This window comes from Phoca vitulina, unplaced genomic scaffold, assembly GCF_004348235.1.
Source record: "Phoca vitulina isolate PV1807 unplaced genomic scaffold, GSC_HSeal_1.0 scaffold7, whole genome shotgun sequence".
NCBI lineage: Eukaryota > Metazoa > Chordata > Mammalia > Carnivora > Phocidae > Phoca > Phoca vitulina.
Genome location: NW_022589710.1, coordinates 25,662,163 through 25,685,880, shown reverse-complemented (window position 1 = coordinate 25,685,880; position 23,718 = coordinate 25,662,163). Strand labels below are relative to the sequence as shown.

General features: G+C 38.6%; 1 protein-coding gene across 4 annotated transcripts in view; it reads right to left on the bottom strand.

Moving 5' to 3' along the window:
- The window catches only part of GNG2 (G protein subunit gamma 2), a 117,695-nt gene that overhangs the window by 79,554 nt on the left and 14,423 nt on the right, over positions 1-23,718 (bottom strand). For all 4 annotated transcript variants that reach the window (XM_032405108.1, XM_032405109.1, XM_032405106.1 and 1 more), the window contains exon 2: positions 21,317-21,358. The gene's annotated coding sequence lies outside the window, so the exon portion shown is untranslated. The remainder of the gene's footprint in view (positions 1-21,316; positions 21,359-23,718) is intronic.

Genomic DNA, 23,718 nt, shown 5'->3' with positions numbered 1-23,718 from the left:
ACAGAAGAAATGCAAAAGAGCAATAAAAGCATATGAAAATATGCTCAACCTCACCAAAATTCAAGGGATATCAATTAAAATAGAATAGCATTCTTCACCCAGTGGAGTAATAATACCCAGTAGTCACCAGAATATAGGAAACAAGGAGTCTCATACTTGCTAGTGGGAACCTGAACTGGTACAACTCTTCTGGAAAGAAATCTGGTAACGTATTTTAAAATTTGAGATATATGTGCCCTTTGACTCAACAACACTCCTCCCCATGCCCCACCTCCACGCTGGGATGCAACCAGAGTGAAGCACTGTTGTATAAAGATGTATCAGTCAGGGGACATACAACCACAACCAAGGGAGACAAGGTTAATTTCTCTCCACAGGGGACAATGCAGTGAACATGATGCACTCATTAACATGAGTGAGTCAGATCCATACCAATGAGCTGGGTGAATGTGACATTTCTCACGTAAAACATAGTTGATGGTTTACGGTTTCCAAAATTACATTGGAAAAATCTTCAAAAACACAGTATGCACGTGTGCGTTATTTCCCTGTAGGAAATTGCTGATATGTGTTTGTGATGGAGCTATACAAAATTGCTGATATTCAACTGCTTTTGATCCAATAAAATGGCAATTTCATAGGTCACAACCTACATGTGTTTATTACATATGTATGAGCATGAAAAAATGTGAAATGATACAGCCCAGGGCACTGACACTAGTTATCTGGAGAAGAGAGGAGATAAGGAAGGAAACGGTAAATAACTTTTCATACATCTTTGCACTGTTTTACCTGTTAAACTTGCAAATTAAAAATATCTAATAAGGAAAAAAATTAAAGAAAAAATAGCAAAGAAATAAGATGCTCAGGCCGGATATTACTTGAACACCTATATCTAGGGGCAAAATCTATAGCAATGGTCTTTAATTTTCTTTGTCTTTTTTTTTTTTGTATTCATTTGAGAGACAGAGCAAGAGAGAGCATGTGCAGGGGGAGGAGCAGAGGGAGAGGAAGAAGCAGGCTCCCCAATGAGCTGGGCACCCTACGCCTGGGGCTCCATCCCAGGACTCTGGGATCATGACCTGAGCCGAAGGCAGACACTCAAACTGAGCCACCCAGGTGCCTCTATAGCAATGATCTATTTAACTTTATCAAAGGTAGCAAACAAAAACCAATTTATTTCCTTGTCTCTTTCACCACGTTAGTTCAAAGCAAAAACCCCAACCAATTCTTTGTTATTTAAAAAACAGAATTTCAGAATAATTTGCAACAAGACTAGTAAAAATGAAAATTCAGAGAACATTAAGTATGACAAGAGAACAACAAAAACACTTTTACACTACTAATGAAGAATAAATTGGTGTAACCATTTTAAAACTATGGCATTACCTAATAAAGTTGAACGTTGCATATTCTATGACCTAGCAACTGAACTCCAAAGCACATGTCGTAGAAAACTCCTGGCTGAAGATTAAGACACATGTACCAAGGGTACACAAGAGCACTTTCATGAGAGCAAGAAGCTGGAAGCAACCAAAATGGGTAGAATGGATCAAGTGTTGTATATGTCATATAGTGGAAGAGCAATACTGATATACTAATTAATACTTGATAGAGGTGAAAATAAATGAAGTCTTTTTTTCCTTTTGAATTTTTCTTTTTCCCCTTTTCAACCAACATCTTATCAATCCCTTTTTTAAAAAAAAAAATCTTTTTTATTTTTCATTCTTAGAGTCATATCCTATCCCTTCGTAGTAGTTAACCTTATTTTTGGTATGTATATATATAAGTTGTTCTCTCTTTAAAATTTTGGGATACAGTTTCTTCTAACAGACCAAAATATACCCTAAATCTCTAGTGCATGGTTTTGTTCTAGTCTCCTGCCTGATCACATTCTCTCCTCTTTTTTTTTAAAAATCCTCTTCTTTCTTTTTTCAACCAACTTCTTATCTTATCAATTCCTTTTATAAAATCTTTTATAATCTTCATCTTTACAGTCATATTCCATCCCTTCATCGTATTAACCCTTATTTTTGTACATATATAAGTTTTTCTTTCTTTGAAATTTTGGGAGGCATTTTCTTCTAACAGACCAAAATACGCCCAAAATCTAGTGTGTGGCACTGATCTATGTACCAGCCTGATCATATTTGATCATATTCTGGTTTTTTTGTTTGTTTGTTTTTATCCTTTCTCTCTTTTTTCTTTTTCCTTCCTTTCCCTTTCTTTTCCCCTGGTTTGAGGTCTCTTCTGATTTGTTTAGTGTATATTTTTCTGGGGACGTTGTTACCCTGTTAGCATTTTGTTCTCTCATTCATCTATTCTCCTCTGGACAAAATGACAAGATGGAAAAAATCACCTCAAAAAAAAGAACAAGAGGCAGTACCGACTGCCAGAGACCTAATCAATATGGACATTAGTAAGATGTCGGAACTAGGGTACAGAATGATGATTTTAAAGATACTAGCTGGGCTTGAAAAAAGCATGGAAGATATTAGAGAAATGCTTTCTGGAGAAATGAACTAAAATCTAACCAAGTCAAAATCAAAAAGGCTATTAATGAGGTGCAATCAAAAATGGAGGCTCTAACTGCTAGGATAAATGAGGCAGAAGAGAGAATTCGTGATAGAGAAGACCAAATGATGGAAAATAAAGAAGCTGAGAAAAAGAGAGATAAACAACTACTGGATCACGAGGGCAGAATTCGAGAGATAAGTGATACCATAAGACGAAACAATATTAAAACAATTGGGATCCCAGAAGAAGAAGAAAGAGAGAGAGGGGCAGAAGGTATATTGCAGCAAATTATAGCAGAGAACTTCCCTAATTTGGGGAAGGAAACAGGCATCAAAATCCAGGAGGCACAGAGAACCCCCCTCAAAATCAATAAAAATAGGTCAACACCCCGACATCTAATAGTAAAACTTACGAGTCTCAGAGACAAACAGAAAATCCTGAAAGCAGCTCGGGAGAAGAGATCTATAACCTACAATGGTAGAAACATTAGATTGGCAACAGACCTATCCACAGAGACCTGGCAGGCCAGAAAGGATTGGCATGATATATTCAGAGCACTAAATGAGAAAAATATGCAGCCAAGAATACTATATCCAGCTAGGCTGTCATTGAAAATTGAAGGAGAGATAAAAAGCTTCCAGGACAAACAAAAACTAAAGGAATTTGCAAACACGAAACCAGCCCTACAAGAAATCTTGAAAGGGGTCCTCTAAGCAAAGAGAGAGCCTAAAAGCAACATAGACCAGAAAGGAACACAAACAATATACAGTAACAGTCACCTTACAGGCGATACAGTGGCACTAAATTCATATCTTTCAATAGTTACCCTGAATGTAAATGGGCTAAATGCCCCAATCAAAGACACAGGCTATCAGATTGGATAAAAAAACAAGACCCATTGATATGCTGTCTGCAAGAGACTCATTTTAGACCCAAAGACACCCCCAGATTGAAAGTGAGGGGGTGGAAAACAATTTACCATGCTAATGGACACCAAAAGAAAGCTGGGGTGGCAATCCTTATATCAGACAAATTAGATTTTAAACCAAAGACTAGAATAAGAGATGAGGAAGGACACTATATCATACTTAAAGGGTCTATCCAACAAGAAGATCTAACAATTGTAAATATCTATGCCCCTAACATGGGAGCAGCCCATTATATAAGCCAATTAATAACAAAAGCAAAGAAACACATCAACAACAATAATAGTGGGGGACTTTAACACCCCCCTCACTGAAATGGACAGAACATCTAAGCAAAAGATCAACAAGAAAATAAAGGCTTTAAATGACACACTGGACCAAATGGACTTCACAGATATATTCAGAACATTCCATCCCAAAGCAACAGAATACACATTTTTCTCTAGTGCCCATGGAACATTCACCAGAATAGATCACATCCTAGGTCACAAATCAGGTCTCAACTGCTACCAAAAGATTGGGATCATTCCCTGCATATTTTCGGACCACAGCACTTTGAAACTAGAACTCAATCACAAGAGGAAAGTCGGAAAGAACTCAAATACATGGAGGCTAAAGAGCATCCTACTAGAGAATGAATGGGTCAACCAGGAAATTAAAGAAGAATTTAAAAAATTCATGGAAACCAATGAAAATGAAAACACAACTGTTCAAAATCTTTGGGATGCAGCAAAGGCAGTCCTAAGAGGAAAATATATAGCAATACAAGCCTTTCTCAAGAAACAAGAAAGGTCTCAAGTACACAACCTAACCCTACACCTAAAGGAGCTGGAGAAAGAACAGCAAATAAAGCCTAAACCCAGCAGGAGAAGAGAAATAATAAAGATCAGAGCAGAAATCAATGAAATAGAAACCAAAAGAACAGTAGAACAGATCAACGAAACTAGGAGCTGGTTCTTTGAAAGAATTAACAAGATTGATAAACCCCTGGCCAGACTTATCAAAAAGAAAAGAGAAAGGACCCAAATCAACAACATCATGAATGAAAGAGGAGAGATCACAACCAACATCAAAGAAATACAAACAATTATAAGAACATATTATGAGCAACTATATGCCAGCAAATCAGATAACCTGGAAGAAATGGATGCATTCCTAGAGATGTATCAACTACCAAAACTGAACCAGGAAGAAATAGAAAACCTGAACAGACCTATAACCACTAAGGAAATTGAAGCAGTCATCAAAAATCCCCCAACAAACAAGAGCCCAGGGCCAGATGGCTTCCCAGGGGAATTCTACCAAACATTTAAAGAAGAATTAATACCTATTCTTCTGAAACTGTTCCAAAAAATAGAAATGGAAGGAAAACTTCCAAATTCGTTTTATGAGGCCACCATTACCTTGATCCCCAAACCAGACAAAGACCCCATCAAAAAGGAGAATTACAGACCAATATCCTTGATGAACATGGATGCAAAAATCCTCACCAAAATACTAGCCAATAGGATCCAACAGTACATTAAAAGGATTATTCACTACAACCAAGTGGGATTTATCCCTGGGCTGCAAGGTTGGTTCAACATCCTCAAATCAATCAATGTGATACAATACATTAATAAAAGAAAGAATAAGAATCCTCTCAAGAGATGCAGAAAAAGCATTTGACAAAGTACAGCATCCTTTCTTGATCAAAACTCTTCAGAGTATAGGGATAGAGGATACATACCTCAATATCATAAAAGCCATCTATGAAAAACCCACAGCGAATATCATTCTCAATGGGGAAAAACTGAGAGCTTTCCCCCTGAGGTCAGGAACACGGCAGGGATGTCCACTATCACCACTGCTATTCAACATAGTATTAAAAGTCCTAGCCACAGCAATCAGACAACAAAAAGAAATCAAAGGCATCCAAATTGGCAAAGAAGTCAAACTCTCACTCTTTGCAGATGATATGATACTTTATGTGGAAAACCCAAAAGATTCCACCCCAAAACTGCTAGAACTCATACAGGAATTCAGTAAAGTGGCAGGATATAAAATCAATGCACAGAAATCAGTGGCATTCCTATACACCAACAACAAGACAGAAGAAAGAGAAATTAAGGAGTCGATCCCATTTACAATTGTACCCAAAACCATAAGATACCTAGGAATAAATCTAACCAAAGAAGCAAAGAATCTGTACTCAGAAAACTGTAAAATACTCATGAAAGAAATTGAGGAAGACACAAAGAAATGGAAAAACGTTCCATGCTCATGGATTGGAAGAACAAATATTGTGAAGATGGCAATGCTACCTAGAGCAATCTACACATTCAATGCAATCCCCATCAAAATATCATCCACTTTTTTCAAAGAAATGGAACAAAGCATCCTAAAATTTGTATGGAACCAGAAAAGACCCCAAATAGCCAGAGGAATGTTGAAAAAGAAAAGCAAAGCTGGTGGCATCACAATTCCGGACTTCAAGCTCTATTACAAAGCTGTCATCATCAAGACAGTATGGTACTGGCACAAAAACAGACACATAGATCAATGGAACAGAATAGAGAGCCCAAAAATGGACCCTCAACTCTATGGTCAACTAATCTGTGACAAAGCAGGAAAGAATGTCCAATGGAAAAAAGACAGTCTCTTCAACAAATGGTGTTGGGAAAATTGGACAGCCACATGCAGAAGAATGAAACTGGACCATTTCCTTACACCACACACAAAAATAGACTCAAAATGGTTGAAAGACCTAAATATGAGACAGGAGTCCATCAAAATCCTAAAGGAGAACACAGGCAGCAACCTCTTTGACCTCAGCCACAGCAACTTCTTCCTAGAAACATCGCCAAAGGCAAAGGAAGCAAGGGCAAAAATGAACTATTGGGACTTCATCAAGATAAAAAGCTTTTGCACAGCAAAAGAAACACTCAACAAAACCAAAAGACAACAGACAGAATGGGAGAAGACATTTGCAAATGACCTATCAGATAAAGGGCTAGTATCCAAAATCTATAAAGAACTTATCAAACTCAACACCCAAAGAACAAATGATCCAATCAAGAAATGGGCAGAAGACATGAACGGAGATTTTTCCAAAGACGACATCCAAATGGCCAAGAGACACATGAAAAAGTGCTCAGCACTGCTCGGCGTCTGGGAAATCCAAATCAAAACCTCAATGAGATACCACCTCACACCAGTCAGAATGGCTAAAATTAACAAGTCAGGAAACGACAGATGTTGGCGGGGATGCGGAGAAAGGGGAACACTCCTACACTGTTGGTGGGAATGCAAGCTGGTGCAGCCACTCTGGAAAACAGTATGGAGGTTCCTCAAAAAGTTGAAAATAGAGCTACCATACAATCCAGCAATTGCACTACTGGGTATTTACCTCAAAGATACAAATGTAGGGATCTCAAGGGTACGTGCACCCCGATGTTTATAGCAGCAATGTCCACAATAGCCAAACTATGGAAAGAGTGAAGATGTCCATCGACAGATGAATGGATAAAGAAGACATGGTATATATATACAATAGAATATTATGCAGCCATCAAAAGGAATGAAATCTTGCCATTTGCAACGACGTGGATGGAACTGGAGGGTATTATGCTGAGCGAAATAAGTCAATCAGAGAAAGACATGTATCATATGACCTCACTGATATGAGGAATTCTTAATCTCAGGAAACAAACTGAGGGTTGCTGGAGTGGTGGGGGGTGGGAGGGATGGGGTGCCTGGGTGATAGACATTGGGGAGGGTATGTGCTATGGTGAGCGCTGTGAATTGTGCAAGACTGTTGAATCACAGACCTGTACCTCTGAAACAAATAATACATTATATGTTTAAAAAAAAAAAAAGAAGAAGATAGCAGGAAGGGAAGAATGAAGGGGGGGAAATTGGAGGGGGAGACAAACCATGAGAGACTATGGTCTCTGAGAAACAAACTGAGGGTTCTAGAGGATGGGTTAGCCTGGTGATGGGTATTAAAGAGGGCATGTACTGCACGGAGCACTGGGTGTTATACGCAAACAATGAATCATGAAACACTACATCAAAAACTAATGATGTAATGTATAGTGATTAACATAACATAATAAAAAAAAGAAAAAATAAATAAATGAAGTATAACTGCACATATCCACCTGTGTGAATATCAAAACGTAATATTAAATAAATTCCAAATAAGAGAAAAAGCATGATTCCATTTCAGAAACCGGCAACACTAAACAATTAAACAATTAAAAAAAAAAGCTGGAGAATGATAAAAAGTCCAGATTACAGCTTTCTAGGAATGGGGAGAAAGGAGGAAAGGAACAACGATAAGAAAATGGGAGTCTTTAAAAGTGATACTTATCAATAACGCTAGTGGGGGGAAAAGATGGGGAAATGTATGTGTGCTTGTTTTATTAGTAGTCTTTAGCGTGTGTGTACGTGCACGTATTCTTCTGATGTATGGTATGTTTCACTCACGCACATGTGCATGTGCACACACACAGAGAGAGAATCTAGGTCAACATCCGCTTATGCCTACAAAGCCTGTCCTACTACTGGAGAAGTCATTTGAGTATCTTCCCCGCATATTTTGCATTATAGATGTTTAATACATATATGAATGGATATATTTCTAGAATGAACAGATATCATCTATCCCTATATATATATTTCTAGAATGGATTTATATAATATATCCCTATATGTATTTCTAGAATGGAGGGATATACTACATAAATGAATGGACATCCCCGGAGCCATCTTCTTCCAGGATCAAGGTAAAACAGAAATTTCTCTTATTGCAATTTTTTTGTAGTGCACCAGAAGCTGGACAAAATATCACAGAAAATCCAAGATAAACAACATGTCACCTTCGGAAAACTTCATTTGCTAAGTTACAGCAAAAAACAAAGGTAACATTCCTGAGTAGAGTTCCATGGGTTCTACTTTCACCCTGGGTTCATACCTTTCATTCCCGTTATGATTTAAAATGACACCAGCACTCAAACCATGGCTATTAAGATTGCAAAGAGTAGGAAAAGAATGACTTTTATCCACTACAAATCGCGAGTACCCAGGAAACACTGATTTATTGAGAGTAGACCACATGGAGTTCTATATACAGACATTACAGTGTTGGTCCCTGATTCACAGCAGTGGGGCAGCTAAGGGTATTCTAAATAAGGTGGTATTTCACCAGGTAAAGGAAGGCAATTAGAAAAGGAGGAAATCTGTCTTGATTCCCATCCTCTACAGCTGCTTGAAATAAGTTTTACCTCTGCCTGACTCACTACCAACTCTAAGCTACTGGCTTCTTTTCCTTTCCAAGGATTATTTTGAATATTTGGACTTCGACTTTACTCTCTATTCTGTCTACTGCTGTTAGGAGTTTGGTAAATACTCTGATTTAGCTAAGATGCTTTACTGACAGGATATCCTGCATCTGAGGCCAACTGAGGCCAGAGGAAAAGGTGATTAGACAAACTGAATACATGTTATTTTTAAAAGGAAAGGAAAAGACAAAAAAGTCAATGTAGCTATAGGCCCCTTATCATCTCAAGTAAACCAAAACTATATGATACTGAACTACCTCCAAAATACGACTTATCTACAGATGTGACATTTTTACTTTCTAATGCTAGAAAGTTCCACGTGGTGCTCAAGACCTGGAAATGCAGGTGCAGCATGATCAATAAGGAAAATAGCCTTAAGTTTTCCATTAGCAAATTAAAAAAAAAGGAAATTAAATTAATTGCTGTCTCCAAGCAGTTTTACAGACTGCTTTTTAAAATAACAGCTTCATTGTAATATAATACACATACTATATAATTCACTCTCTTAAAGTATACAGTGCAGTAACTTTTAGAATATTCACAGTTATGCATCTGTCACCACTATTATTCCAGAACATTTTTATCAACCTCTTAAAAAAACCCATACCCATTAGCAGTCACTCCCCATTTCCCCCTCTGCCACCCCAGCCCCTGTAACCACTAATCTACTTTCTGTCTCTAAGGATTTGACTGTTCTGGACATTTCAATAAATGGAACCATATAACATTGGCCCGTTGTGTCTGGTTCCTTTTACTTAGCATAATGTTTTCAAGGTTTATCCACATTGTAAGCATGAATCTGTATTTCATTCTTTTTTATGCAAATAATATTGTATCATATAGATATATCGCAATTTCATCCAGGGATCGGTTGATGGACATTTGGGTTGTATCCTCCAGGTTGCTTATTTCTGTTAAAGAGCAAAAGAAAGCCAAGGAAGCAGAAGGAACTGAGCTTCAGTTCAGAATCAACCTAAGCCAGGGATTAATAAACACAATTACTGTTATACCTGCATTTATACCCAATTGTTGTAAGCCACCCTACTCCCAGAGGATATCAATGGAAATGTCAACTGTGGTAACATGGAATATGTGAGAATTTTTTCTTACTATTAATGAAGAAAGAAGAAGGGAAAAGGAAACAAAACATACCCTCCAATCGGTGAGCAGACAAACTGTGGCACACCAATCCAACAGAATACTACTCCATCATAATAGAAACAAGCTACTGATCCTTACAACATGGATGTGTCTCCTGCAAATATGCTGAGCAAAAAAAGCTAGAAAAAACTCATAATATGAGTGCATTTATGTAAAATGCTAGAAAATGTAAACTCTTCTAGAGTGACAGAAGGCAGATCAGTGACTGCCTGAAGATGGGGATGGGAAGGAAAGATAGTTACCGGGTATGAGGAAACTCTGGGATGGAAATGCTCATTATCTTGATTATGGTGATGGATTCACGGGGGTATTCAGTTAAAACTCATCAACTTTAATTATGTATCATTTACTGTATGTCAATTATACCTCAATAAAACTATTAAGAAACTTTTTTAAAAAGTGAGCATACCCCCAAAAAAGTATTTGAATGACTACTGTGTGAAAACACTGCCTTTGTTTTGCATATATGGCTTTTAATTTTGTAACAAGTCAAATTATTCTTATTTTATACATAAAGAAACTTGAGATTGAAAGTTCAATAATTTGCCAAGGTGGCCGCCATCAATATTAAACTGAGATCTCTAAATCTTAACACACAAACCCACCTTCTTTTCTCTATACCACACTGCCACTCACTGTTCCTATTACAGACTCAACTCTTCTTTCTGGAATCCCTGAGTCCCAGCATTTCCCCAGTCAGGGAATTTTCTGGCCTAGAGAAGAGGTTCATGCTTTACTGTGGTATTCCAAATTTGTTTTCTTGTGCCTATCACGGTGTGCTGCCACAAATACCTCTCCAATTATGGGGATTTGTCTGAGTCAGTTGATTTATTCATTTTCAGTGGATCAGAGCAGTTAATCTGGACTAGATCAAGGCAAGTAATTCTGGTCCCTGGGTCAAAGAAGTGAAAATAATTCATCTGAGATTAAAAGCAAGCTGGACAAAACAAAACTAGCCATTCAACTCACTAGCTGAGCATTATACTTCATTGGGATGATAGGTCCCTCTTTTGAATATGGGAGGTCCAAGAATGTGGACTATTCAAGTTGCTCTGAGGTGTCTATCTACTTTTGGCCACCCCTAGCACTAAACTTGAGCTATAGGCTGAGGTTGCCGTCCCCTCTCTGTGTGGGACAAGCACCAGAGCGCTCCCTCCCCTCTGTCCAGCCTCCTGATCATCTTACCACATACACAGCTGAACTTTGTCCAAATGCTACCATTGTGCTTGGGTCCATTTGATCATGGGCTATAACCTGGATTAAGTAAAATTAATTTAAAAAATGTAAGGTGGTTAAAACATTTGTTTTTGTAAGATAGCTAAATCTGGGGGAGGAAGGAATGCCATTTCTTTCATGCAAGACTTTCATAAGGAAGGTCCACTATGCTAGATATCTTCATTTGCCCCTTCAGACCCATTCTCCCTCCCATTCCACCAAGCTCTATGCCCTAGGAAACTAAACTGTATGAACTCAGCAGCGGACTTCCTTGTTCTTTGTCTTCCAGCGGGTTTGGCCAATGGGGAACACAAGCACCTCAGAGGGAGAAAGGATCATTTCAGTGTATAGGTTTCCTGGGATTCCCTACCTCCAGGGTCATTATAATCTGGCTCCACCCCTTTCCTGGAGGCTATAGCTTCTCTCAGGAGGCCTCTCCTCCCAGCCCTCATCCCTTCAGTCCCTTAGATAGTAAAGGAACCCCAGAGAAGTGCACTTTCCTTATACTCTGCCCATGTCCTCATAAATATGCTCTTTATTAAGCTCTCCTAAAATTAACAAGTTTGAGGATGCCAATTGTTTCCAGTACAGTGGACATTTTCTGAGGGCTAAGAGTATGCCTTATTCAGAAAATGAACTTACTCCAAGTCCTTGATTTATATGAAAACACTGACATTCGTGGGGTTGATATCAAGCCCAGACAAAAATAAACAATGGCTAGGTGAGGTGTGGAATGGAGAGCTCAAACACCACTGATTCAAACTTTTTGCACTGGCGATCATGTAATGCAAAGACACATTCACAAGATTTACGAGCACAGTAAAGGTGGCGGATGCATTTCTTGGATTTTAAAATGTGAGAGATGTAAAACATTTTCAGGTTGCTATATCATCCTTCTTCATGCTTACAAATCATATTTCCATCGTGCCTTCCACATTTCTGCATATATTACTTACTTAGATTGAGACTTTAAACCACTTCTGGGGAAGTCTAACCATCAATATGAAGAAAGAGATGTTTGCTACAATAAAAACTGCCTAAATGGCAAATCTAAGAAAGAGAGCAGATTTCAGAGGTACCATCTGTTTTCCTTCATTGAGAGGTATTATCATATATAGTAAAAAATGCTATAAAAATGAAGTGATGCTTCCTGTGTCAGACATAAATTATAATCTCAAACAGATTTTGATTACTGAGAGCTTATATCAAAGATATAAGTCCATTAAGGAAAAAGATGGATCTGATCTCATCTAAGCCCAAAACAACTAACCTCCTGTCTCCAGAATTAACCCAACTCTATTATTCCCAAATGAAGAAAATTCTATAACTAGAATAACTACATAACTACTTTAAGGCTGATTTTCTTTGATGATTTTTCTCTAATGAAGGCAAAATGTCATGTAGCACAAATCTCTTAAGTAAAAAAGCTAAAATGTTGAAATATTAATATGGTGCTTTATTTTTGTTTGGTTTGAGTGTGTGTGTGCATGCATGTGTGGGTGTTTCTGCCCCCGATTACAGCCACATATCGAAAAGAGAAACTGCTTGAACTAACTTGAGCCAGCAAGGTAAGCTCTATTCTTATATTCATCATGAGTGCCTATAAGAACTCAAAGAGTATTTGAAAGAAGATTAAAAAAAAAAAAATCTGGAGGACTCTGGCAGCTTCCATTTAATTTTGCATAACACCAGATGGCTCTCACAAAGTTCTCACTTCTTATTTTCCAAGTGAGTGGTAAATTCATGCTTTCGATTTTTCCTAAGTCAATGCAACATATCAATGAATAATACCACTTTGCATTTGTACAGAATTTTACAATTTACAGAGTGTTTTCCAATTCATTATCTCAACTAATCTTTACAGCAGTTCCGATACAGTCAGGGCAAGTATCATAACCCCCATTTTACAGATGAGAAAACAGACCTGGAGATATCATTCAGAACGTGAAGCAACTTGTAGCAACTTGAACTAGCTTAAGTAAAAAATGGAAATGGAAATGTATTGACTCACATCAACTGAATTCATGGTCTCCGATTGTTAGTGAGCTCTCTCCTTTCCCATTATCTGTCTCTCTCGTTTGCTTCCCTTCTGTGCATCAGACTTCATTCTCTCAGCAGACTGAAACACTGCCTTATGTGACTCTTACTGCCTTGAGATGAGAAAGGATGGGACCTCATCCTCAACTTGGGTTGAAATATTCCAGAGGAAGAACCTACTGGCCCCCGCTGGGTCACATGTCCACCCTTTGATCCGTCTCCTGTGGTCTGGGGATGAAATACTGTGGCTTCCCCAGCTTGGGTCAAATCCCCACCCTTGAGGCCAGTATTACCCAAACAAACAAACAAAACAGGAATAGACAGAGCCAGTGAGGAAACTGCGAGGAGAGCGCCAGCCGCCCTAATTTGTATGTACTGGGCATTATATAAATTGCCCCGGAGCCGAATCAGAATGGCTTCATAACCAGATCTTCTGAGGGCAACCTCAGTGTCCACCTGCTTTACAGCACAGCCCCGTCATGCAGGAGCCACCAAGGTGTCACGGGCCTCTCTGTTCCTCACAGTTATCGGTGTAGTCTGGCTCAAGAATATAACTTGGAATAGACTCAGGTTCAAGTCTTGATCCTGTCCCTCATCAGCTGTGCTCGTGGGCAACGTACTTAACCTCTGAGAACCACAGCTCCCTCCTTCGTAAAATAAATAATTCCTGCATCACAGGGTCATCAACAGGATCCAGGGAGATAATGTACTCCAGATGACTTTGAAAATTATAAAGAACTCCCTTAAGGTTTATTACTTAAGTTGTAAATGTAAATTTGAGGGAGGCTAAAATTACACAGTGACATTCTTCAGTGTGGTCCTCCCTCCCACTATGCTCTATCGGCATCACTTTGGTGCTGACATTTTTTCAGTTTTCGAAAGGCAGAGCTCAAAAAGAAGTTCAAGTAGCATCTCCAAATTAAAAGATGTAGTCCAGAAGAGCAGCACTACTAACAGATGGTTTAGTGGCACTTATCATGTTCACCTTTTCAATACAGATTAACCAAAAGATCAACATTTCTGGAAGATGCACAAGAAACTATTAACAGTGCTCCTCCAGGGAGTGGGACTAGAAATTAGTGTTTGGAAAGAAACTTTTATTTTTCATTTATGTCTGTCCTGACTGCTTGAATTTTAAAAATCTTACACATCTATTCCTTTCATAATACAAAAACTAAATTAAAAGCATGGTTATCACAGGAAAGGAATATAGTATATACCTCGTAGAGTGTCTGATGCATAAAAAGCTTTCAGTAAGTTCTTGTTTATTGATCAAACTAGGTATTTCTAGTTACCACCCTTTCAGCAAAGTAAAATCAACTTCACTAGAATAAAAGCCAGTTTTCATCTCTGTGACTGTACATGTTTTCCATTAATCATATCATGAAGAATGTTCACTGCCACCCGCTGAGGATATGATTTTAAGCTCTTACACCTTCACACACCAAACATGAAAGCTACCTTAATTCCCAACTATAAAGCACAGTGCATGCAGCAATCTCTCAACTCTGTTACTGCTGTCCTTATAGGCACACTTCCCTACTAACTTCGGAGGATGCTGGGCTTCTAGGAACCATTCCATTTTACAGTTGGGGGTTTGCATGATATTTTCTAAGAAATTAAAGATTACATGGCAGCATATGCCAGAGCTAAAAGGCAGATTTAAATGGTATTTTTTTTAAATGATGCAATGGCTATGAAGTTTGGATGCTGTGCCCTGGCTAAGTGTGGTTACTGGTTGCCTAGTTACATCTCTGTAGAAAGGTCAAAATGGTTGCCTCTAAATCTAGAAGGAATTAAAAAACCTTAGAGCTTCATAATTAAACCAAGGATTGTGTGAGCCCTTATGTAAGCATCCCTTAAAAAAAAGTCCCCATCAGATTTTGATCACATGACAGCCCCTGGGGATGTCAAGGGAGATATTTTAATAAAAGGCATTTCGGTATCTGAAATTTGTTACCTTGCTCACATTTCATTAAAGTTATCACATCTGGACTCTTTCCATTTTATATCCAATTGCAGTCTGCAACTACAGGATATTAAAAAACTGTCCAACCTAGCTGATACAACGTCTATCCCATGAAAGACAGAAGATTGTCCAGGGTTTTAAATGGTTCAACTTAAAAAATAAATTTCTATTGTAATCAGCTTTGCCAAGTATAGGCCAGTCTATAATCTAGTAACAAAACCTATACATCTTAATAAACAACTAGTGTCTTAACTCTCAGATGTCCCTCCTTCACCCCCTGGAGTGTTTCCTCATCAGTTCTGCCTTGCAGACGCTTTTATATCTAAATATCTTCTCTGAGTAATGGGACAGGATAGAGCAACAATTTTGGTCTAGAAACTTAACATGAGTGCATTATAATGGCTAAGACTTCTTACAGAATTTAGAGAGGGAGAAGCAGTTTTTTTCTTTTTCCACTTGAAATCCAATCAGTTTTGTTTTGTTTTAGGTAAAATTCATGTAACAGAAAATTAACCATTAACCATTTTAAAGTGTACAATTCAACAGCACTTAGTACATCCACAGTGTTGTACGGCCATCACCTCTCTCTAGTTCCAAGGCATTTCTATTACCCTCAAACGAACCCTGTACCCAGAATAGTCATTTGGACCTCTTATTTACATTCACTCTCTAATTTCTCTCTGGCAAAGAATAAAAGACTCTGGGTTTAAATGACAGCATAATGATTTGGTATGCTTTCATTTCTTCTGGAACTTGTTTGATTCACAAAAAAATAGCAGAGGTCTAAAGCTGAAATGATGCTAGTCCTAACAAAATGAAACCAGGATTGGTTGTCCTAGAAGGAAGGAACCCAAAAAAGGGATTGAAGAAGCTATCAAAATAAGTCACAGTTCTATCCAAGACCTATTCTTGTCAGAAAACCAAACCCTACCCTCCATGACTAAGAGTGCTCAATCTATTTTGGAAAAAAAAAAAAAAAAAAAAAAGCAGGGGTTGGGGACTGGTTATTGAAGGAGAATTCCTTGTACCCACCAACTAGGGCAGTTTGGAAGAGAGGGAACACTAAAATACATTCCAAAAAAAAAAAAAAAAAGAGTGTTGAAAGTCAAAAGTCTGTTCTGGGGAAGCTAATTTACTATTCTTGCAGTCCTCTTTGTCCCAGTGGCTTAAAGAACAAAAATATCCAAATAAAGGTCACAGAAATGTAAAAAATGAGACCCTAGGACCTTCAGTATTCCAGTTTTCCTGGTCTGGCTTGCTGAGGCTAACACAGGGCAATATATGATGGAAGCAGGGAGGAAGAACTGAGCAAGAGTCTTCACCCAGACGCAGCTACTTAGATCTGGGCAAGTAGCTCACTCTCTACAGCTGGAGGTTCAGGAAGCACCAAGTTCTTGAGCTGAGTAAGACACCAAGACAGGATCCACTCCAATCCCTTCCCCTCAGGCTTTCAAGATCATCTTCCTAATACTTATCTAATACAGTCTATGCTGCCTCTTAGGTGGGGAAAGGTCAATTTTGTCGTACAAAAAGAGAGGATTCAAACTAAGAGAGTCCTGTGCTGCTTTGGCAAACGGGTTTTATAATTTCCATACATGCTGACATGCTGAAAAAGATGCAGTGAGGTACTGTGGTCACTTCAGTGACAAAGTTATTAAAGATGTGTTCATGGAAGGCATCCTGTAGGAGGGTGCTGGTAACACTGGAGAACTGAAAGGGTAGGGCATGAAATGTAACACTTCCTAAATGTCAGGTTCTTCTTAGTGCTGAATCTGAGGGTTTAGGTTTTTTTGTTTTTTTGTTTTTTTTTTAAGTTGGTTTGGGCAAACATGTATATGTGGATACAGATTTTCCAAGAGTTGGAGTCACTGCTGTCTTCAACCCAAATCCTGGGGGTTGTTGTCATTACCTAGTTCAATCAAAATTTCTATTTTGGGGCACCTGGCTGGCTCAGTCGGTGGAGTGAGTTACTCTTGATTTCAGGATTGTAAGTTCGAGCCCCACAATGTGTGTATAGATTACTTTAAAATCTTTATTTACTTACTTATTTTAATTTTTTTAAAGTAACTCTACACCTAAGGTGGGGCTCAAACTCACAACACTGAGATCAAGAGTCGCATGCTCTTCTGACTGAGGCAGTCAGGCACCCCAAAACCAAAATCTTTAAAAAAAAAAATTTCTATTTTAACAATTCATGGACATGACAGCTACTTTCCACTACAGCCATTTGTTAGACATCTGGTGGGGGTGGCCACCCATCCCGATTTGCCCAGGACTGGCCCAGTTTTAGCACCAAAAGTCCTGTGTCCCAGGAAACCCCCAGTCTTGGACAAATCAGGATGGTTTTTTACCCTATTGCTAGTCCTAGGTTTGGTCTTCAGATCTGCATTGTTGGAATGTCTAGAGGTGGATAGAGAGGAGACTTGCTAAAAAAAATAGCTGAAAAAAATTAAAATCTCCAACGAAAATTTCCAGCTCATTCTACTCCAGAGATGATTTTCAAAAAAAAACCCAGTGGTCTATTTCACTCACGAGGCAAGAAATGGTTTCTTACTTTGTGGGGATGACCTACCTGGTATATGATGGAAATTAAACCATCCTTTGAAATTAGCTATAATAAATACCACTAGAGTGAGGTTCTAAAATATTATGTTATTTTTTCCTCCAATTTCCACATTTTAGAGCCTAATAAATATAACATAATATGACAGGCAGACATAAGAGCATAAAATAAAAATCTTCAATTTCTTTGGTACTATTCAAAGACCTTGGAACCTGTACGTTGTGGGCAAACACCCCAGAGTTAGAGAAACTCCAAAAGCAGCATGCTCTCTAGAGGCCACACCCAGAGTACCAAAAAGTCTGGCCAAGAAAGGAGCTGTGGGACTTCAACCTGCCCACCGGATCCAATGCCAAATACTCCAAGAAAAGCAAAAGACTTCAGGGGCTATATCTACAAAACAGGATTTGCAGAGTCCGGACAAGAACTTGCTTCAGCAGGGGCGCCTAAGTGGCTCAGATGGTTAAGCGTCTGCCTTCAGCTCAGGTCATGATCCCAGGGTCCTGGGATTGAGCCCTGCATCGGGCTCCCTGCTCAGTGGGGAGCCTGCTTCTCCCTCTGCCTCTGCCTCTCTCTCTCTCTCTCTGACTCTCATGAATAAATAAATAAAACATTAAAAAAAAAAAAAAAAGAACTTGCTTCAGCAATCTGGAAACCCTAACCCTGCTCAACCCTACACGATGAAATGTGAGATACTCCTACCTCTGCTACCTGAGGTCTTTCTGCTTTTCTGAATAACTAATCTCTTTCACTTTGTAGCAGACAGAATAATAGCCCCCAAATAAGTCCCTGTCCTAATCTCTGGAGCCGGTGAATATATAACCTTTACAAGGGAAAAGGGACATTGAATTAAGGACTTTCAGATGGGGAGAGTATCCTGGATTATTCAGGTGGGCCAAATCTTACCACATGGGGCCTTAAAATCAAAGAAGATTTCAGAGTTAAGAGATGTAGATGGAGTAGAAGACATACAGAGATGCAATGCTGTTGGCTTTGAAGATAGAGAAAGGTAGACTCTAGAATTCTCTCCTAGGGCCTCCAGAAGGAAAGGCAGCTCTGTTGATACTTTGCTTTTAGCCCAGTGAAATCCCCACAGCACCAAACCTGCAGAACTGTAATTTTTATTGCTTTGAGCCACTAAGTTTGTGATAATTTGTTACGGCAGCAAACAGGAAATGAATATATCCTTCATTGACACTGCTGCTTTTCAGTTTGCCTGATGCTTTGGTAGTATTTTGCTCCAAACCCTAATATTTGACCATTTCTTACCCAGTGTTTAATTTGCTTCTCTACATAGACTTAAAAAAAAACATATTTGGTACTGGAGAAAATTTGCTCAAAATCCCTCTAGTAGTGCAAAACGCCATTTTTCTTTACATGTCTACTTCGTTTCGTTTCTTTCTTCAGTTTGTTAGCACATGACCACTGATATAAGGAACCACTGAGCATAACTGAAATCAGTAATTTTGCATGAAGCAAAAATGCTTTTGAGAATGGAAAATGACAAGCCCTCTAAAATTGTGCGCAAAGACACAGTAGTTCTCAATGTCTACTTAGGGTGCTCTGGATATCACAATGACTGGAAGATGCCACTGGCCTTTTGTGAGCCAAGAACAGGAATACCAAAGAGTACAATGAAGAATTGTCCCATCCAACCTGCCAGCAACTCCCATTGAGAAACTCTGCCTGGATTGATTTGAAACATTTAAGTCCACTCATTAGCATGAAAGAAATCAACATAAACATCAGACACAGAATATCAAATACTTCTAAGACAGTCTTCATTATGAGCAATATAGTAGTCCCCACTTATCCATGGTTTTGCTTTCTGCAGTTTCAGTGGCCCTTGGTCAACTGTGAGGAAACAGGTGATCCTCTTCCTAATGCTTCATCACAATGCCTATGTCATTCACCTCCTTTCCTCTCACATGTAGGCATTTTATCATCACGTGTCATCACAAGAAGGGTGAGGACAGTACAATAAGGTATTTTGAGAGAAAGACCATAGTCACATAACTTTTTTTTACAGTATATTGTTATAAATGTTCTATTGTTGTTGTTCATCTCTTACCGTGCCTAATTTATAATTAAACTTTATCATATGTGTGTGTATGTATGTGTATAAATATATATCTATGTGTGTGTGTATATATATGTATATATATATATATATGTAAAAGCACAATATACATAGGGTTCAGTACTAGTGCAGTTTCAGGCATCCACTGGGAGTCTTGGAACATATCCCCACAAATAAGGGGGGACTACTGTATTTGGTAGAATGTAGGGATGGCTCTGTACTCAGTTGTAAGATGTTAAGTACTTAAATCCAAAAGAACCTCAATATGAGGTAGCTATATATGGTCTTAAAAGCATACTCACATAGGCCTTTCTTCTTAAAGCTCTAGACCAGAGATTCTTTCTTTTTTTTAATTTCTTTATTTACTTGAGAGAGAGAGAGAATGGGGGAGGGGCAAACGGAGAGAATCTTCAAGCAGACTCCCCGCACTAAGTGCGGAGCCTGACACAGGGCTCGATCTCTCAACCCATGAGACCATAACCTGAGCAGACACCAAGAGTTGGACACTCAACCAACAAAGTCACACAGGCGCCCCTCTATACCAGAGATTCTAAGTTTCTAATACTAGCAAATACTAAATATTTGCTGAATAAATACATGGATGAAAGACTAGCTCCAGTAAACTAAATCAGGTTATAGGTAGGTAGTATTTTTTATTAGCACTTTTCTATAACCACTAAATAGTTATGTAAATAAACAATTAAAAATCCAACAACCAAATTCAAATCACTGACATATAATCCAATGGGGAAAGAAGAGAAATAGGTGGTGGGATAAATGAAAAATATTGGCCATGAGTTGATAGTTGTGGTAATTGAGTGATGGGGATATGGAAGTCTATTATATAACTCTATTTTGGAAAAAGCTTGAAATTTTTCCTAATGAGGTTAAATTTTAAAATAGGGGGGAAAAAAATCCACGTTGCTGACTGTAGATCAGGGAGGGCAAACACGTTATCACCTGTCTCAGCAATATGATGACCTTTCAAGTTTACAACCAGATTCAAATGGCTTTAGCTACTTTCAAAAGCCAAGTGAGCTTCTTTAAGAAGAAACCCCTACAGCATTAGATTGACCTTTTGTTATTATTGTTTGTTGCTGCTGGGAAAGCCCTTACAATGTCTATAACCAATCTGTTAAGAACAGGGCTTACCCTTCTCTGATCTAATCTACGATGATGTCTGTCTTGCACAGGGTATTTCTGCAATAGCTGCAACCGATTAATCCTGTATGGTGCCAGAGGAATACATTGTCAGGTTGTGACCTCAAGGCTCTCCAGCTCAGGTTTTTAGAAGGAAATGGGAAAATCTGGGTGAGAAATCAGACTTTATCTTCAAGGATAACTGCTTTTTTCTTAAATCCTGAAGTCCTGTTAATTTTGCTAAAGCCTCTATGCATATTTCTTATGGATAAACATCACATGTTAAATGCATTCGTCTACAGGATCAGTTAAGATAATCTTTTCTGCTTCAAGTTCTGGTTAGATTCAAGAAGCTCCTGGGAGGAGAAAATATTCCTTAATTCTTACCTCTTCAGTTCCCAAAGCCTGAGGCTCACTGGCAGATCTGGGCTGTTGAGAAAGCAGAGAGGAAAATGAATGTTGTTGTTGTTGTTTATAAAAAGGAAAAATAACATGATACGTAAGAGCTGAATTAAGCAAATGAGTGTTTCTGTAAATAGGGCTTGGTGGTAATGGCTGAAGAGCTCTAAGCACGGAGGGTCTCACAGGTTTACGTTTCTGAGCCAAGAACAAACATTCTGTTAACGCTTTTTCTTTTAAGAAGCAGATGTGAAAATAAGAATCCCTTTCTTTGTGAACTTCCCTGGCCTTCAAGAAAACATGAAACATAAAGTGGGCTTGGGAACCTAAGGGAAGCAGAGTTCTTGGTGACAGAAATGATTAAATGAGATGACTAGGAAGAAGTTTTTTCCCTCCTGACCTAACCCGGTTTGCTCCCAACAGGACCAAAGGGGCAGAGGCAGAACACATTCTTGCTCCAGGAGTTATGAACAGAGCTGGATTTCCACTTGTGTGTATCTAGCCCTTACAGAGGGTAGATTTGGACAATTTAGGAATGATAAAAGCATCTTTAGTATCTAATGTTTCTGTAGGCTGTTTAGCAGCAGACACTGACAGCCCGGGCCACAGGGACTTCAGAGGATGTCAAGTTCACAGTGGGTCCTAGGACCAAATGAACATCTGTGTCTATAAAGACACTTCAGACTGGTGGGTGTGCTAGAGCCTCAGCCCAACCAATTATATTCCCAGATGACTAGAAGGGATCATATGCTTTTAAATGAGCCAAAGTTATTAGGAAAGCATTATCTCATGATTAATGACAGCAAAGAAATTAAAAAAAAAAGCCAAGGGCCAAACACAACCTGTTTTCAGAGAATGAACCCTAGGGATAACAATGATTAGTGGGACTTGCAAAAGAAGCCTGTCTGAGGGTGCTCGGTGCCTAGCACTCTAGCGCATTACTGGTGCTAACAGCCTCTCAGGGAAATAGTTTGGCACTACTCATCAAGATCCTCAAATATGTTCTCAATCATTGTCTTAGTGATAACACTCCTTGACTTTATTAAAAAAAAAAAAAAATCCAAAATGTAGACAAAGAATTATCGCCAAGGTGTTAGAAATAGCCTAAATATCAGTAATATAATTTATTAAGTAAACAAAAACTCTACATGATGGAACTTTGAACTGATGCATATAAAAACCTTAAATGATGAGGAAAAATACACATGCCCTCTCCTTTCCAACATTCTCCCTTCCTGCTGGTCATAAGTGGGATCCTTAGGGCAAGCTACTTTAGATCAAAAGCAAGAGAAACAGGCTTGAGTGACAGACGAACACGATAGAAAAAGCCTAGGTCTCTCGATGATCTTGTGGAGCAGGGCTACCTTTTCACCCCTGGACCACCCACCTCTGGGTTATTATGTGGAAGAGAAAGAACTTCTATCGCCCCACTGTGAAGTCAAGCCTCTGTTACATGCAGTTCAACCAACAACCTAATTAATAGAAGGGGTCATCTCTTCACATTTTTTCCCCCAAATTTTCAATAATCACCATGAATTACTTTACCAGAAAAAAAAAATTTAAGCATGGTTTAGTAATTTTAAGAAAATTAAGATAGCACAGAATAGAGCTCAAGCAACATGTGCCTTCTGTTCATATATGAGAGAAAAAATGAAATCTACCGTTTCAAGAAGTAGTTATTATATCTTCTCAAGGGCATAAATCACACACCAACTCCCTGAGTTTGTATGACCCTTTTTTTTTTTTTTTAAAGATTTTATTTATTTATTTGACAGAGAGAGACACAACAAGAGAGGGAACACAAGCAGGGGGAATGGGAGAGAGAGAAGCAGGCTTCCTGCGGAGCAGGGAGCCCAATGCAGGGCTCGATCCCAGGACCCTGAGATCATGACCTGAGCCGAAGGCAGACGCTTAACGACTGAGCCACCCAGGCGCCCCTGTATGACCTTTTCATCACGCTTCACGGCACTTTATTTCAAGCATTCTGAAAAATAGTTTTAATACAGAAAAGTTCTTTAGCTTTAAATAAAATCTGCTTTAATATCTGCTTGAGGAATACTCTAAAAAAATAAAATAAAACTCTGGTCAACATATTATAATTCTCCAGTTAAGAGGATACCATTCAGACTCCGAGATCTCTAGACCTCTTAAAGTAAACTTAGAAACAGTCTTAAAAAAACAGCTTTATATGCACTAACTCATACCTTTAATTTAAGGGTGTTGTTTGTTCCTCAGATAGAATCATAATGACTCACTCCTACTGTAACCACTGGCCCAATCGCTCTGTTGACCGTCCATCAAACAAACATATTTTGATTTTACTTTCCTCTGGAATGGCGACAGATTTGTAAGAGCTCACATAACCTCCCTAATCTCTGTGGCCCATGGGC